Source organism: Triticum urartu, chromosome 6 (genome assembly GCF_003073215.2).
Source record: "Triticum urartu cultivar G1812 chromosome 6, Tu2.1, whole genome shotgun sequence".
Taxonomy (NCBI): domain Eukaryota; kingdom Viridiplantae; phylum Streptophyta; class Magnoliopsida; order Poales; family Poaceae; genus Triticum; species Triticum urartu.
Window position 1 is genome coordinate 301,073,127 of NC_053027.1, and position 17,633 is coordinate 301,090,759.

Below are 17,633 nucleotides of genomic sequence, written 5' to 3' on the forward strand. Positions count from 1 at the left end.
CTGGGAAGAAGGACCAGGTAGCACAGTTAAAATCGGCACGACAAGGATATAGCCAAACAGGCTAGGAATGACGTGATTGAGTTCAAACTCGTAAGTAATGAAGGTTACCAAGAGTTGTTTAATCGCGATGCGGACTCGAGTCAGTTATTGATTTCTTTGAGTGTTAAATAACTCAGAGCCCGTGAAAAATTGGAATCGATGAGAATGTAGCACTTGATGAAGAACTCATAAGAAGTTATGCAGTTCCGTGATAATCTTGAGATACCAGGGGGGTAATACTCGACGACAAATCAAAGTAGAGGTTGGACTGGGGTATTAATCTGCAGAAGACAAGTTCTTAAACTTGCACGAGAGATGGTATTTAAAGGAGAACATGGTCGGAACCACGATTGCAAAAGGCCAGATCCCAGATATAAGATGAACTTATACCAAAGGAATGATTAATTTAAGAGAAGCTTTAATGATACGATCTACATCGTGTCCATGGGCATGAACGCAACATTCAAGGTCGACTCCCACTTCCTCAATACATAACCTTCATTCACCTCTCGTATTTCGAAAATGACATTAGCTGTTGAAAGTTTTACCTGGTGCAATACCAGATAAATATGCCCAATGAAATCTTTCGGGTTCACACAGATTAGGGAAGGCATTGGTTCAACCCATCAGGGCATCTTAGAAACATATACCACAAACTTCAGAGTAAATAATACCAGCTCGAAAGTAGAGTATTGTTATCAAAGAAGATGATACAAATTACCAAAGGCATTATATACCCATGGAAAGGCTCAAAAGGTTATTGAATATGAAGGACGATGTTGGATAGAATCCTACAATGGATCGGGCGATCCACAACGGAGCTGATGTGAGTATCAGTACTCAATCAGAGGAATAAAGAATGCACGGGCATCAGGTTATAGAACATCTGAATAATTTGATGCTTAGATAACAAAGGAATGATGATTTCCAAAACGAAGGATCAGAAGCAAACGCTCTGATCAAGGATGGATAAGTTGAATAGACCAGAGGCACAATTGACGGCAACTAGTTTGGTCGAGAACCAGCTCATGTTCAAAATGATGCCTGAGCTGGAAAGATAATTTATTAAGGGTCGATTGATGATTGTGTGCATTCGCACACATGTTGAATCAATAGGATCAAAATGACGGTGTCAAAAGATACTAGTGAATATTACTAGTGATATGGGAGCATCCATAATGTAATAATACAAGTATTTGCAGAGCAATAGTTTGAAGAGGTTGCTCAGAGGGGCGGATAGTATTTCAGAGTATCTTATGAAGCATACGAACAACTGGGGGTGAACGGATACTCGATAAGTGCAAGGAATTTTCAATAGGGGTATTCATGTGGTAAAGAACTGCAAGGCAGTAAGCTTAAAGGATTTTCGAAACAACGGAGATCAATTTAGGGCATCCTGTAATAACAAGAGCAACTGAGGATGAATGTATGAACAACAATTGTAGGTAGTTTTCCATAAGGGTATTTCGGTGGTAGGGAATTGTAAAGTCGATGGGCACAAGGGTCTCGTGAAAACATCGGAGAGTAGCTTCGGAATCTTCTGGCGCAGCAGGTGATCATCTGTAATAAGGGGCTCTCCGGGAGGAAGTAATTACGAGAACCTAGAGTCAGAGTTAGTAAAATCATTTAACCCGAATAGAAGAGATGTCAAAGTCCCAGAGTATAGGTCAAGGAGTAAAAGATCCTACTACCACCCAATGGCGGCGTGGGCTCGTAAGGCGCACAGCCATGTTAGTAAAAGTTTTGCAATGACTAGAGTCAACTTCGGCCAAGGAGTGTTGAAGGGGGATTCCTACAGGAAGTCGGCTCTGATACCAACTTGTGACGCCCCCGACTCAATCGTACACTAATCATACACTCAAACGTGTATGATCAAGATCAGGGTCTCACGGGAAGATATCACAACACAACTCTACAAATAAAATAAGTCATACAAGCATCATATTACAAGCCAGGGGCCTCGAGGGCTCGAATACAAGAGCTCGATCATAGACGAGTTAGCGGGAGCAACAATATCTGAGTATAGACATAAATTAAACAAGTTTGCCTTAAGAAGGCTAGCACAAACTGGGATACAGATCGAAAGAGGCGCAGACCTCCTGCCTGGGATCCTCCTAAACTACTCCTGGTCGTCGTCAGCGGGCTGCACATAGTAGTAGGCACCTCCTGAGTAGTAGTAGTCGTCGTTGATAGTGGTGTCTCGCTCCTGGGCTCCATCGTCTGGTCACAGCAATCGAGTATAGAAAAGGGGAAAAGAGGGAGCAAAGCAACCGTGAGTACTCATCCAAAGTACTCGCAAGCAAGGGGCTACACTACATATGTATGCATTGGTATCAAATGGATTAAGGGTATCATATGTCGACTGAACTGCAAAATGCCGGAATAAGAGGGGGATAGCTAGTCCTTTCGAAGACTACGCTTCTGGCCACCTCCATCTTGCAGCAGGAGAAGATCGTAGATGGTAAGTTCACCAAGTAGCATCGTGTAGCATAATCCTACCCGATGATCCTCCCCTCGTCGCCCTGTGAGAGAGCAATCACCGGTTGTATCTGGCACTTGGAAGGGTGTGTTTTATTAAGTATCTGATTCTAGTTGTCATAAGGTCAAGGTACAACTCCAAGTCGTCTTGTTACCGAAGATCACGTCTATTCGAATAGATTAACTTCCCTGCAGGGGTGCACCACATAACCCAACACGCTCGATCCCATTTGGCCGGACACACTTTCCTGGGTCATGCCCGGCCTCGAAAGATCAACACATCGCAGCCCTACCTAGGCAGAACAGAGAGGTCAGCACGCCGGTCTAAATCCTGTGGCGCAGGGGTCTGGGTCCATCGCCCATTGTACACCTGCACGTTGCGAGGGCGGCCGGAAGCAGACCTAGCCTAGCAGGCGTTCCAGTCTAATCCGGCGCGCGCCACTCAGTCACTGACGTCACGAAGGCTTTGGCTGATACCACGACGTCGAGTGCCCATAACTGTCCCCACGTAGATGGTTAGTGCGTATAGGCCAGTGGCCAGACTCAGATCAAATACCAAGATCTCGTTAAATGTGTTATCTTGAAATAACTGCGAACGCCGACCAGGGCCAGGCCCACCTCTCTCCTAGGTGGTCTCAACCTACCCTGTCGCTCCGCCACAAAGATCCACTCAGAGGGCCGTCGGGACAAACGTCCTTTCGGACCCAAGCCGTGAATCACTTGCAGGTACTCCTATGAGCCGACCCGTCTTTAGTCACCACAAGTATCATACATTATGTATATAAGTATATACCCGTGACCACCTCCCGAGTGATCACGGCCCGATAGTATAGTATGGCAGACGGACAAGAATGTAGGGCCACTGATGGTAAACTAGCATCCTATACTAAGCATTTAGGATTGCAGGTAAGGTATCAACAGCTGTAGCAACAATGACATTCTATGCATCAGAATAGGATTAACGGAAAGTAGTAACATGCTACACTACTCTAATGCAAGCAGTATAGAGGAGATTAGGCGATATCTGGTGATCAAGGGGGGGCTTGCCTGGTTGCTCTGGCAAGAGAGAGGGGTCGTCAACACCGTAGTCGTACTGGGTAGCAGCGGCGTCGGTCTCAGTGTATAACGAGAGAAGAGAGGGAAGAAACAATAAACACAATGCAAACAAATGCATGACTATATATAATATGACAAAGCGTGATGCTAGGTGTGCCCTAACGCGGTATGAGGTGATACCGGTGAAGGGGGGAAACATCCGGGAAAGTATCCCCGGTGTTTCGCGTTTTTGGTCAAATGAAACAGAGGGGGAAGTTGCGTGTTCGCTATGCTAGGGATGCGTGGCGGATGAACGGGCTGCGTATCCGGGTTCGTCTCGTCGTTTTGAGCAACTTTCATATAGAAAGTATTTTCGTCTGAGCTATGGTTTATTTTATATGATTTTTAAAAGATTTAAATCATTTTTAGAATTTATTTAAATATTTAATTTAATTCAAAATTGAATTTATGACATCTGCATGATGTCATGCTGACGTCAGCAGTCAACAAGGGTTGACTGGTCAACCTGACTGGTGGGTCCCACTGGTTAGTGACACATTTTAATTAATCCTATTAATTAACCTAATCAGGATTAAATAGGGGGGTGGGCCCCACTGTCATTGACTGATTAACTAATTACCTAACAGTTTAATTAGTTTAGTTATTTGACTAGTTTAATTAATCAAAATTAATTAAGTTAATTAATTCTCTAATTAATTGAATTTTTATTATATATATATTCATTCATTCATTTTTTTAACGTTCTAGGCTGCGGGCCCCGGCTGGTTCGGGAGGAACTGGGTGACAGGCGCCAGCCCATCGGGGCTCTTGCCCAGGCCAGTGGCAGGGCGCCGGCGGCCAAGGGCGGCGCTAGGCGAGGTGCGACGTGCGGGGCAAGAGGCGGGAGGCGCGGCGGACGCAGCCGGCGAGCAGGGCGCGGGCGGCAGAGGCCAGCGGTGGTCAGAGGGAGTGGCGCGCGTCGGCGGCCTCGCAGGCGGAGCGCGGCGATGCCGAGCGGTGGCGAGGCAGAGGCGGAGGTGTGCAGCAGCAGGTCGCGGTGCCAGGCGCGCACGTTGGGTGCGGCGAGCGCGGGGTGACCGCGGTCGGGGCGCGATGGCGGCTACGGAAGGACGCGGGGCGCGGTCGAGACCTGCAGGCGTGCGACGGTGCCGTAGCATGCGCGGGACAGGGGAGAGAGGAGAGGACGTGACCCTCACCGAGTAGTGTAGGAGAGTGGCAGTGGGGGTCGTGGAGGAGGACGAAGACGACATGCTGTAGTGTCACCGGCGATGGGAGGCGGCGGAGGGCAGCGCCGTTCGGGGAAGCTGCCGGCATTGGGGTCGAGCGGCTCCTGGCTCGGGGCGATACAACTGGGCGTTACGACGAGGAAGGGGTGCCGGCGAGGTGGTCCTGGGCGTCGGGGTCGACGGGATCGGGGCCGATCCCGATCCCGATCCAGATCGGTGGGGGAGGAGTAGGGGATCGTGGGTGGAGTGGGGTTCGTGCAGGAGCAGTGGGGGTGTACCAGGCTAGGGTTTCTGGTCGGGGTGGGGTTAAGGGAAGCGAGGAGGGGCCGGCTGGGCCGGCCTGGTCGGCTGAGCCGACTAGGCCAAGAGGCTTAGTGGGGAAGGGGGTCTCTTGTTTTTTTAGTTTTGATCTTTCTTTTGTTTATTGCCTTTTATGGTTGTCTGTTTATATTCTAATAAACTTATTTTTATAAAATACCACAATAGCACCTAAAATTGTGTTTCAAAACATTCCACTGCCACAAATAATTTGGCACATTAATTAATTAGCTTGCATTGTTTACTATTTTAAAAGCCTTTGAATAATTGATTTAGCCCTTGTTTTATTCTTTAGAGTATTTAAACATTTCATAAGAGTGTGGTTTCTCCACCGTAATTCCCTAAAAATTATTTGACACCTCCCAAACATTTTAGTTTTAACATTAGAAGATCCTTACCGTTTGACTTGTTTTTGACTTTTGATTCCGAACGGAATTGAATCATCATGAGTTTAACAACAGTAATCGCGGTGACGTGGCATCGTTAGCATGGGAATACTGTAGCCTAATTGTCCGGGCGTCACAGCATCTTGGCCATAAGCATAGCAAGCATCATCAAAAAGGGATATTTCAAGAGAATCAATGGGATCATAACAGTCATCATAGAAATCATCCTTTGGTAAGCACGAAGGGGAATTAAACAATGTATGAGTTGAAGAGTTACTCTCATTAGAAGGTGGGCATGGGTGATCAATCCGCTCTTCCTCCTTTTGTTCTTCGCTCTCCTCCTCATCTTTTCCATCCAATGAGCTCATAGTTTCATCAATTTCTTCTTCCATAGACTCGTGCAAAATATTAGTCTCTTCTTGGACAGTGGAGTAGTCCTCAATATATAGTTTAACATAAGCATTAGAAGCATAATTCTCATAACAATATTCAAGTATGGCAAAATTTTCAGATTTGTGAAGAGTAGCATCATACTTTTCAAGCAAAGAAGCAATTTCAGAAGCACCGTTAAAAGCAACAAATTCTTCAATTTGTTGAACATCATAGTAATTATAAACACCCTTAGCATACGAAGATAAGATTCCATTATTACTAAACTCACATTGATAGGGAAGGTGTTTCTTAGGGTTTTTAGAACAACAAGTAAAATCATATATTTCACATAAATTCCAAGCATAGCATTGCAAATGTTGAATTTGACTCCATAATAGTTTCCCTTTTTCAGATATATGGTGTCGCACATAACAAGCATGCTCATCTAAACATTTGCCCTCAACTAAGCTAGTTGGGGTTTCGGCACGAGCACAAGGGATCGAAGATGATCCAAGTAAAAAAGCTTCAGCAGTGTGATAGATTTTGAGTGGTTCTTCAACCATTGGTTCAGTAGGTACAACTAATTTTTTTGGTATTTTGCATTTCCTACCCATAACTAAAGGTAGAAAACAACTAAGAACATCAAATAAAAATTACTTGGTGATAAAGCAAACAAGCACACACGAGAATATTCACCCCACGCTATTGCTCCCTGGCAACGGCGCCAGAAAAGGGTCTTGATAACCCACAAGTATAGGGGATCACAACAGTTTTCGATAAGTAAGAGTGTCGAACCCAACAAGGAGCTAAAGGTAGAACAAATATTCCCTCAAGTTCAATCGACCACCGATACAACTCTACGCACGATTGACGTTCGCTCTACCTAGAACAAGTATGAAACTAGAAGTACTTAGTAGGTGTTTTCGGAATGGCTTGCAAGAAAGTAAAGAGCACGAAAATAAAACTAGGGGCTGTTTAGATAAAGAAACAATAAAGTAAATATGGCGAGTTTGGAAAAGTGGTGGTAGGAGTTGCGAAATTGCCCCTTAAGCAATTGACTAGTTTGCTAGACCGATAGCAAGTATCATGTGGGAGAGGCCACTTCTAGCATGTCATCCCTGACTTGGAATTCTATGCACTTATGATTGGAACTATTAGCAAGCATCCGCAACTACTAATGTTCATTAAGGTAAAACCCAACCATAGCATTAAGATATATTGGTCCCCCTTCAATCCCGTATGCATCAATTTCTATGCTAGGTTGAAGCTTCTGTCACTCTTGCCCTCGAATACATAGTCCTATCAACATACAAATAACCCTATGGTGTGATCCACGCGCGCTCTCATATGATGGGCACCAAAGGACAACAACATAACCACAAGCAAATTAAATCAATCATAGCAATTCATCAACCACCGATAGGACAACGAAAATCTACTCAGACATCATAGGATGGCAACACATCATTGGATAATAATATGAAGCATAAAGCACCATGTTCAAGTAGAGGGTACAGCGGGTTGCGGGAGAGTGGACCGCTGTAGATAGAGGGGGGAAGATGATGGAGATGTTGGTGAAGATGGCAGAGGTGTTGGTGAAGATCGCGGTGATGATGATGATGGCCACGGCGGCGTTCCGGCGCCACCGGAGGAGAGGGGGAGCGGGCCCCCCTTCTTCCTCTTCTTCCTTGACCTCCTCCCTAGATGGGAGAAGGGTTTCCCCTCTGGTCCTTGGCCTCCATGGCATGGGAGGGGCGAGAGCCCCTCCGAGATTGGATCTATCTCTCTGTTTCTCTCTGGTTCTGCGTTCTGTTCTGGCTCTGTTTCACCGTTTTGTATATATATGGAGATCTGTAACTACGATTTGCCTGAAACCTTCGCCGTGATTTTTTTTCTGAATATTAGCTTTCTTGCGGCAAAAGAAGAGCGTCAACTGCCTTACGGTGGGCTCACGAGGGTAGGGGCGTGCCCTAAGGGGGGCGCCCCCTGCCTCGTGACCACCTCGGGCACTGGTTCGCGTTGATTTTCCTTCCAAATTTTCCATATTTTCCAAAAATAAGCTCTGCCCATTTTTATCCCGTTTGGACTCCGTTTGATATGGATATTCTACGAAACCAAAAACATGCAACAGACAGAAACAGGCACTGGGCACTGGATCAATATGTTAGTCCCAAAAATAATATAAAAAGTTGCCAAAAAGTATATGAAAGTTGAATAATATTGGCATGGAACAATCAAAAATTATAGATACGATGGAGACGTATCAATCTCCCACGTGTGTTGGCATGACTTAGAGGCATAGCCGCATGGTATGCTTGTAGCAAGAGGTGTAATCTTCACACATCCCATGTGCTGAATAAGAGAGGGATAAAGAGTTGGCTTGCAATCGCCACTTCACACAATACATAAATAATCCATAGATCAACCAAGGTACAAACGAAGGTCAGACTATGGAACCAAAATAAAAGAAGACAACCCCAAATGCTAGATTCCCGGTCGTCCCAACTGGGCTCCACTACTGATCATCCGGAAAAGAAACAAAAGAACGATCAAGATCTTCATCGAGCTCCGACTTGAGCTCGGTTGCGTCATCTGCACTGGTATAATCGGCACCTGCAAATGCTTGGAAATATCTGTGAGTCACGAGGACTCAGCAATCTCTGACCCACGAGATCAAGACTATTTAAGCTTATGGGTAGGAAAGGGTAGTGAGTTGGCGCTGCAGCAAGCACTAAGCATATATGGTGGCTAAACATACGCAAATAAGAGCGAGAAGAGAAGCAACATAGCGGTCGTGAAGCTAGAAATGATCAAGAAGTGATCTTGAAACTACTTACGCACAACCATAACACAAGAACCATGTTCACTTCCCGGACTCCGCCGGAAAGAGACCATCACGGCTACACACGCAGTTGATGCATTTTAATTAAGTTAAGTGTCAAGTTCTCTACAACCGGACACTAACAAATTCCCATCTGCCACATAACCACGGGTACGACTTTCGAAAGTTCAAACCCTGCAGGGATGTCCCAACTTAGCCCATCAGAAGCTCTCACGGTCAACGAAGGATATTCCTTCTCCCGGGAAGACCCGATCAGTCTCGGAATCCCGGTTACAAGACATTTCAACAATGGTAAAACAAGACCAGCAAGACCGCCCGATGCGCCGACATCCCGATAGGAGCTGCACATATCTCGTTCTCAGGGCAACACCAGATGAACACTACGTACAACTAAAACCAGCCCTCAAGTCTCCCCGAGGTGGCGCCGCAAGTGGATCTGGTTCAGACCAACACTTAGAGAAGCACTGGCCCGGGGGGTTAAATAGAGATAACCCTCGACAGCGTGACTCCCCAGGGATTAGTATAGGTGGTGGTGAGGCAAATGGTAAAACCAAGGTTGGGCCTGTCTGGAGGAGTTTTATCCAAAGCGAACTGTCAAGGGGTTCCCATAACACCCAACTGCGTAAGGAACACAAAATCAAGGAACATAACATCGGTATGACGGAAACTAGGGCGACAAGAGTGAAACAAAACTGTCAGGACCCCGATTCCAAGTCACATCAATCTAGCCGGTAACACCTCATATCACATTGTGGCCTCACGCACGGTGTCCCACGGGAGTCGCCTTACCATGGCCCGGGACCGTTTGCGCCTTTTGGCTCACGTATATGATAGTATCGCTAGCATCCATATGACAGAGAACCCGGGCCGACATGGCTAGTCGTGAACCCAAAGCGGCACAGACCTATGGAGACAGGCATACATGAATCACATCGAACATGTCGGTCATCAGCGAGTGAATCCGGGCTGTAGCACTGGGCTAACAGGACTCCGGGGAACCCGGGCTGTAGCAGGCTAGGCAGGACTCCGGATGTCACCGCGTGCCATTTCCCCGAAGGGATAGACATAGGAACGAAGTGAAACACATGCCGACCAGTCTGGTGAACCGGGCTGTAGCGGACTACTATCGCTCAGGAAGCACTAGACTACGTTTCCCCATATGAGAGGCTTCCAAGGATAAACAACTAGATTGTCGGATCCCGCTCATACCGAGCATTTCAATCATACACACAATATGCCCAATATGAGTGCATACAACATGGCATCACAACAAAACTCTACAACTCGAGTACTTTATTTAAAGGCTCCTGAGAGCCATACATAACATGCTCATACAGGTAGGGGTCACATGACCCGACACTCAAGTCATACAATCATACAAGCACATGCAGAAGCAACTAGTCTGAGTACAGACACTAGAAAGAAAGAAGGCTTCTCGAAGCCTGTCTATCTACATAGGGTCCTCCATGGCCAGGATCACCACCTGGGTGGCTAGTCACTCGTCGACATCAAGGTCTACGTAGAACCCATCAGAGGGGGCGGTGTTGTCATCTGAAAACAGTAATTAAGCAAACATGAGTACAAAGGTACTCAGCAAGTCTTACAACAGAATCTACTATACATGCTCATCCTCAAGAAGGTGGTGGAGTTATTGCAGCAAGCCAGCTTTGACTCTTGGCTAAGCTATCCTATGAGACTCCACTAGTAAAATAGTTTTCGCACACGAGTCCACTAATCACCAACACAATACTCCACCGGGGATCCTCCCTCGTCATCCTACGAGAGGGCCATCCTCGGTACTCACACTTATCTTGAGTCTTTTAGTAGTATCCATTAACTTGTCTATGAACTGTATAGGCAACCAAGTAGTCCTTTACCGCGGACACGGCTATTCGAATAGTTTTATACCCTGCAGGGGTGTACTTCATCACACATGTTTCCACCACTTAGCGTCTGCACACGACATGTGCTCGGCAGACTTCAAGCGAAAACCGACGTGGGTGTAGACCACGACCTGACTAACCGCACAAGCCTCTAGTCCAGGTTTATCCCCTATTCAGGTTCCATCCACAAAGAAATCCGGCTGGGGTGTCCTCAACGGCGCCAAACGATGTGTACAGGGTCCCGAGACGCCAAACGGGCGCCCGTCATACCCAGCCACAGTGTATCTACCGCATCATAGCCCACCCCTAGGGTCAGCGCTACGCACGGCCGCCAACACATAACCTACAAACACCAGAAACTAGTTGCAGCTCCTCGACAGAGGGCGAGAGGGGTCAGTAAGTCGAGCGGGGTCATATTTCAGGGCCCAATGTGTGGTAGTAGCTGAATCTTAAATCACGCATACATATCTCAGTTCCTACGGACGGCCTTAATGAAACAACCCACCATGTACTCCTACATGTCCTCTCATTGATACCTTTACCAAAACATGTTCAACACATCCCTCACATTACCATCATAATCATTTCACTCTAGCCCATCACCCAGATGAACCAGACCTGCCACAACTCTAAGCATAGCAGGCATAGCAAGGTAGGAATCACACACATGGCTTAATCAACTCCTACACATGCTAGTGGGTTTCATCTAGTTACTGTGGCAATGACAGGTCATGCAAAGGATAAGGGTTCAACTACCGTAGCACACAGCAGTTTGAATCGCATTGTCTTAATGCAGTAAACAAGAGCAGAAGCGAGAACATGGGATTGTATTGGGATGATCAATGGGTTGCTTGCCTGATGTAGTGGTAGTAGGGTACTGCCCTTTAGACGGATACTCGGGGTTATCCTCGGAGGCAGAACCTACCACGAAAGACACACCGAACATAATCAACACATGACAATATGCAACAATATGATGCATGCTATGACATGGCAAAATGAATGTGTCTTGGCCTAATGCAAGCTAAAACAGAAAGGAATGAACCAATTGAATCAAAGATTCAAATGATAGTTCATTTAACTTAGCCTTATTAGTGCATTATCTTATTTTTCTTAAACAGCAAGGTTATCCTGTTTTTTCATGCATGAAACCATTACAGATGGATAGATTGAATTTTTCGGATCATTTTTCATATATAAATCTTTGTATTTGGGGTTATGGTTGATTTTCTATGATTTTTAGAAGTTTTGGTTATTTTCTAGAATTTCCTATTAATGAATAAATCCAGTAATTGAATTAATGTGTCAGCATGACATAGGTGTGACGTCAGCAGGTCAACTGGGTCGGCCAGGTCAAACCTGACTGGTGGGCCCTGTCTGTCAGTGACTCAGCTAACTAACAGGATTAAATTAACACTAACTAACTATCAGTGGGGCCTCGGCCCACATGTCAGTGACTAAACTAATTAAAATTAGTTCGTATTAATCCTAAACTAATTAACAGGCCGGCCCCACCTGTCATAGACTCAGGGGGAAGTCAACCTGGGCCCACACGGGGTCAAACAGGGTCAAACTCGCCGGCATTTAGCCGCCGGCGAGGCCAGACGCGGCGGAGCAGCGCGGGTTTTGCACTCCGGCGACCAAAAGGACGGCGGAGACCATCTACGTGATGCGGGGAGTGAGCCGCGTCGAGTGGTGGCAGTGGGTGGAGCTGGGGTGGCCGGAAACGACGCTGGTGACGAGTTTGGCGGCGGCCGGAGCTCGGGTGAGGTCGAACTAGTCGCTAGGGGGCATGGAGAGGCGCGTGGTTTAGTGCGTTGGGCTCCCGGGGGTGCGGTAGGGCTAGTGGACAGGGTGGCGCGGCCATTGGGTGGCTGGAGCCTCGTCAGCGATGAGCTCCGCGGCGGCGCGTGCGGGTGAGCTACGTACAGTCGCTATGGGGATCGAGAGAGGGAACGGAGGGGGTGGGGAGGTGGCTGAGCTCACGGGGGTCACGTCGAGGCAGTCGGCGAGGTCGGGGACGAGCTGATGCAGCGGGGACGACGAAGGGGATCTCCGGTGGCCGGAGTTGAAGACGAGCTCGGTGCAGCGTCTCCAGGGCGAGCGAGCGCTCGGGGATGGCTCGGGGCGAAGCAGTGGACGACGGCGGAGCTCGTGGACACGATGGCGCGGCGCGAGGACGACGGAGGGCGCGGCTACGACGACGGTGCGGCGGCAGGGGCGTCGGCCATGGTGGGGAACGGCGAGGGACAGAGGCAGGGGGAATGGCATGTCCAGGGGCTTCGGTGCGCGACGTGGAGGCGTCCAGGCGTCCAGGGGCACGGGCGGCAAGCAGGTGGCGCCGTGGCGAGCTCAGGCACGCCGGCGTCACCTCCCTGCCTGCCTGGCGGGGAAGAAGCAGCTAGCTGGCGCGGGCCAGCATAGTGTTGGGCCGCCAGATGGGCCGGCTGGTGGGCTAGCTGGGCTGCGCCAGGTAAGTTCCTCTCTCTCTCTCTTTTTTCTGTTTTTTTTATTCTATTATTTCTATTAAAAATGCCAGGGAATTTCCAAAAATCATAAAATTAATCATGGCTACTGCTTAGAATATATCCAACAACAAACATTTTAGTTTATGATTATTTGAGCATTTAAAATATTTTATAGCATTTAAATGTTGAAATGCAAATACTATAAGAATTAATCCAATGACCTTAAGATGTCCTAGAAAAATGTGCACCATTTTTGTCAAAGCTTTTAACCCAAAACAAAAGGGGTGGGCTTTTTAGAAGGGCATTTCAGGTTCATTGAAAAAGTTTTTAGTAAACCCTAGTTGTTCCAGGGGGGTGCTGGGGTTCTGTCATCCCCATTTCAGTTTTCTAGGAATTTAAGCATGATGCACATGTTCAACCAATCCTAATGCATGACTAACACAGGGGGTGATGGGGTTCTGTCATCCCCATGTTCAACCTATCCCCATTTCACAACTCACCCCCGCTCAAAAGAATCTCGTCCCGAGATTTAGGATCCTCTGGGAAGAAGGTGGGATACTCGAGTTGAAGACGATCCTCCCTTTCCCAAGTGGCTTCTTTCTCGGAATGGTGTGACCATTGAACCTTGAGAAACTTGATATTATGGCATCGAGTGGTACGCTCGGCTTGATCAAGGATACGAATGGGATATTCCCGATATGAGAGGTTATCTTGTAGATCAAGCGTTTCGTGGTCCATTGCACGGATAGGATCCGCGAAGCAACGCCTGAGTTGAGAAACGTGGAAGACATCATGAACTGTGGAAAGATTCGAAGGTAGTTCTAATTGGTAGGCAACTTCTCCTCGTTTGGCAAGAATGCGAAAGGGTCCGATGTAACGAGGAGCCAATTTGCCTTTGATACCGAAACGATGGGTTCCCTTTAACGGAGTAACCCGAAGGTAAGCCTTCTCGCCGACTTCATAAGTCATGAGCTTATGTTTACGATCATATTGGCTCTTTTAACGAGATTGGGCTGTTTTCAATTTCTCACGAATAACGCGAACCTGCTCCTCTGCTTCCTGAATCATATCTGGGCCAAAGAGTTGTCTATCCCCGGTTTCTGACCAGTTAAGACGCGTTCAACATTTTCGTCCATAGAGAACTTCGAAAGGAGCTTTGCCCAAGCTACCTTGATAACTATTGTTATAAGCAAACTCTGCGAATGGAAGGCATTTCTCCCAACCCATTCCGAATGAGATGACAGAAGCTCGGAGCATATCTTCCAGAATTTGATTGACTTGCTCTACTTGACCACTTGATTGAGGATGGAAGGCGGTGCTAAAAGAGAGACGAGTTCCCATAGCATTTTGGAAACTTTCCCAAAATTGAGAGGTGAAGAGACTCCCACGGTCTGAGTTAATTTCTAATGGAACACCATGAAGAGACACTATTCGGGAGATGTATAAGTCAGCTAGGTGGCTAGCGGTGATACTCTCACGAATAGGTAGAAAGTGGGCTACTTTGGAAAGACGGTCGATCACGATGAAGATGGCATTATTCCCTCTCTTGGTCCTGGGAAACCCAGTAATGAAATCCATACTGATTTTATCCCATTTCCACTCGGGAATAGCCAAAGGATGAAGGGTGCCAGCAGGCCGTTGATGCTCTGCTTTAACACGACGACAGACGTCGCAGCTAGCAATGTATTGAGAAATTTCTCTCTTCATCCTAGTCCACCAAAACCTCTGGCGTAGGTCTTGATAGATCTTGGTACTACCGGGATGAATGGTGAGAGGGGAGTCATGAGCTTCCTTGAGAATCAACTGGCGTAGATGTTGTTTCTTGGGAACCACCAAGCGGTTCTCGAAGAAGACAACACCTCGCTCATCCATGGAAAAACATTTAGCAACTCCGCTAGCAATGTTTTCCTTAATCTGGAATATGCCCTTATCACGCTTCTGGGCAGCTATGATTTGATCCGTAAGGGTAGGTTTCGCCACCAGGGTGGATAGGAATCCTCGAGGAACAATGTGAAGCTTAAGCTTACGAAATTCCTCATGGAGAAGTGGTTGACTTTGTTGTAACATCAGATTGTTACAATAGGACTTACGACTTAGTGCATCAGCCATGACATTGGCTTTGCCCGGGGTGTAAGTTATTCCTAAGTCGTAATCCGAGATCAACTCGACCCAACGTCTTTGCCTGAGATTCAAATCCGGTTGGGTGAAGATATATTTCAAACTTTGGTGATCGGTGAAGATCTCGCAAGGATTACCAAGAAGGTAATGTCGCCACGTTTTGAGTGCATGGACTACAGCTACAAGCTCTAGATCATGTGTGGGATAGTTTTCCTCATGTGGGTGTAATTGCTGTGAAGCATAGGCCATTACCCGACGATCTTGCATGAGTATGCAACCTAGTCCTTGTCGCGAGGCGTCGCAATAGATAATAAAGTCCTTGGAGAAATCTGGTGGTACCAGTACGGGAGCAGATGTCAGGCATCTTTTCAGTTCCTGAAAGCTGAACTCGCACTGTGGAGTCTACTCGAAATTTTTATCTTTCTTGAGAAGTTCAGTTAGAGGTTTAGCAACCTTGGAGAAATTCTCGACGAAGTGGCGGCGATAGCTCGCTAAGCCAAGGAAGCTCCGAACTTGCTTGACCGTTTCAGGTGGAGTCCAATCAAGGACGGCTTGAACTCGCTCGGGATTGACAGCAATACCCTTACCAGAAATTACATGGCCTAGATAGGTCACTTCTGGCAACCAAAATTCACACTTGGAGAATTTGGCATAAAGGCGATGCTCTCGAAGTTTCGTCAATACCAGCCTTAGATGTTCGGCATGTTCCTCTTCATTCTTGGAGTAGATGAGTATGTCATCGAGGTATACTATGACGAATTTATCCAAATACTCCATGAAGACCGAGTTCATTAACCGATAGAAGGTGGCTGGTGATGAAGACATGTACCTAGGGTAGGGACACGGACCTGACCGAAGAGTCCTATCCTAGGACACCCCTGGGAGAAATCATCTTTCAATCGACTTGAAGGCATCCCACTCGGCAGGTTCAAGACACTCGACCAAGAAGCTGCCACTCGACCATGAAGCTATTCACTCGACTGCCAGAAGATGTACAGTCACTCCGTAGGCAAACGGTCAGCTGTTAAGTAGTCTTCATGGTCATTACGGCACTTTATTAGAGGCGTTACCAGTAACGCCCCATCTTAAATGTACTTTAAACCCTGCATTACTGAGGGCAGGAGGGGGTCGGCGAACTCTATATAAGCCACCCCCCTCCTCAGTAGGAAGGGTTCGCACCCCTATAATCCATACACGCATAAATCCAGTCGACCGCCTCCGGGCTCCGAGACGTAGGGCTATTACTTCCTCCGAGAAGGGCCTGAACTCGTAAACCTCACGTGTAACAACTTCCCAATAGCTAGGATCTCGCCTCTCCATACTCACCCCCCTACATCACTGTCAGAGTTAGAACCACGACAGTTGGCGCCCACCGTGGGGCTGGAATCTTAGCGCTTAGTTGGAGAAGTTGTGATTTTTCTCGATCCCTTTGATCATGTTTTCTTGCGGAGTTCTGGTGGAGGACCGCGAGATCTGTCTCGGCGTGCTCACCTTCATCGTCGACGACTCCGCCTGGCGTCAGGAGGCACCGCTCGACATCGACGCACTCCCCGCCCGCGGTGCGACACATTTCCGCGCATGCGTTCGTGGCGTCCTCTTGCGGCAACCGCCGACCCAATATGGGTCGGCCCCCATATCGTCTCCCCGCCCTGTCTCCCACCAGCGCAAGCGCTCCGGTCGGTCAAGACTTCAGCGGTGGGTGAGGCACGCTGTGGCCCGCCAATCGGCAGCCCCGCAAGTCGCGGCCATAGAGCCCGTCGAATCCCTCTACGGCCTGTTCGACCTGTCGACTGGCTCCGTGGAGACCGCATCCGAGTGCGATAGCAGCGATCCAGCGGCTGAGGTTCTGGCGGTCGATGGAGCACACAGTCCCCCTGGTTTCCCTCGCACTAATGGGGGCGCGGGTGGGGGCGATCTGTCGCATCCCCACGACGAGTATCTCCCCGAACCTCTCACGTCATTGCAGCGAGAGGAGCTTCGCCGCCGGAACATGGACGCGCTTCACACTCCCATCGTCGGAGAGACCCCCGAGGCCCGGGCCTTGGAGGACGCGCGTTTGGCCAACTTGGCCGAGCGCACTCGACTGGAGAATCTCCAGCGAGCACTCGACGAACAAGCGTGTCAGCGGGCTCCCGAGTCTAGTCGACGCCAGCTCTTCCCGCCGACGCGGGTATATCGAACCCCAGTTCAGAATCTGGCCGCCGCGGCCCATATAGCAGAATCGATTCAGCCCTCCCAGTCGGAGGCTGGCAGGGGCTTGTTACAGACCAGAGCATTGCTCCGGGCGGCGGGAGACCAGAATTCCGCTGTCTCCCAGTCGCGGAATAGGATCCACAGTCGGTCCGTCGCAACCGATACAGTCGAGTCAGCTCACAGCCCGAGATCGCCCCGAGGCGTGAAGGACGTGGTGGCCAGCATGGTCAGTACAGGAGGAATGAGCAGTATGA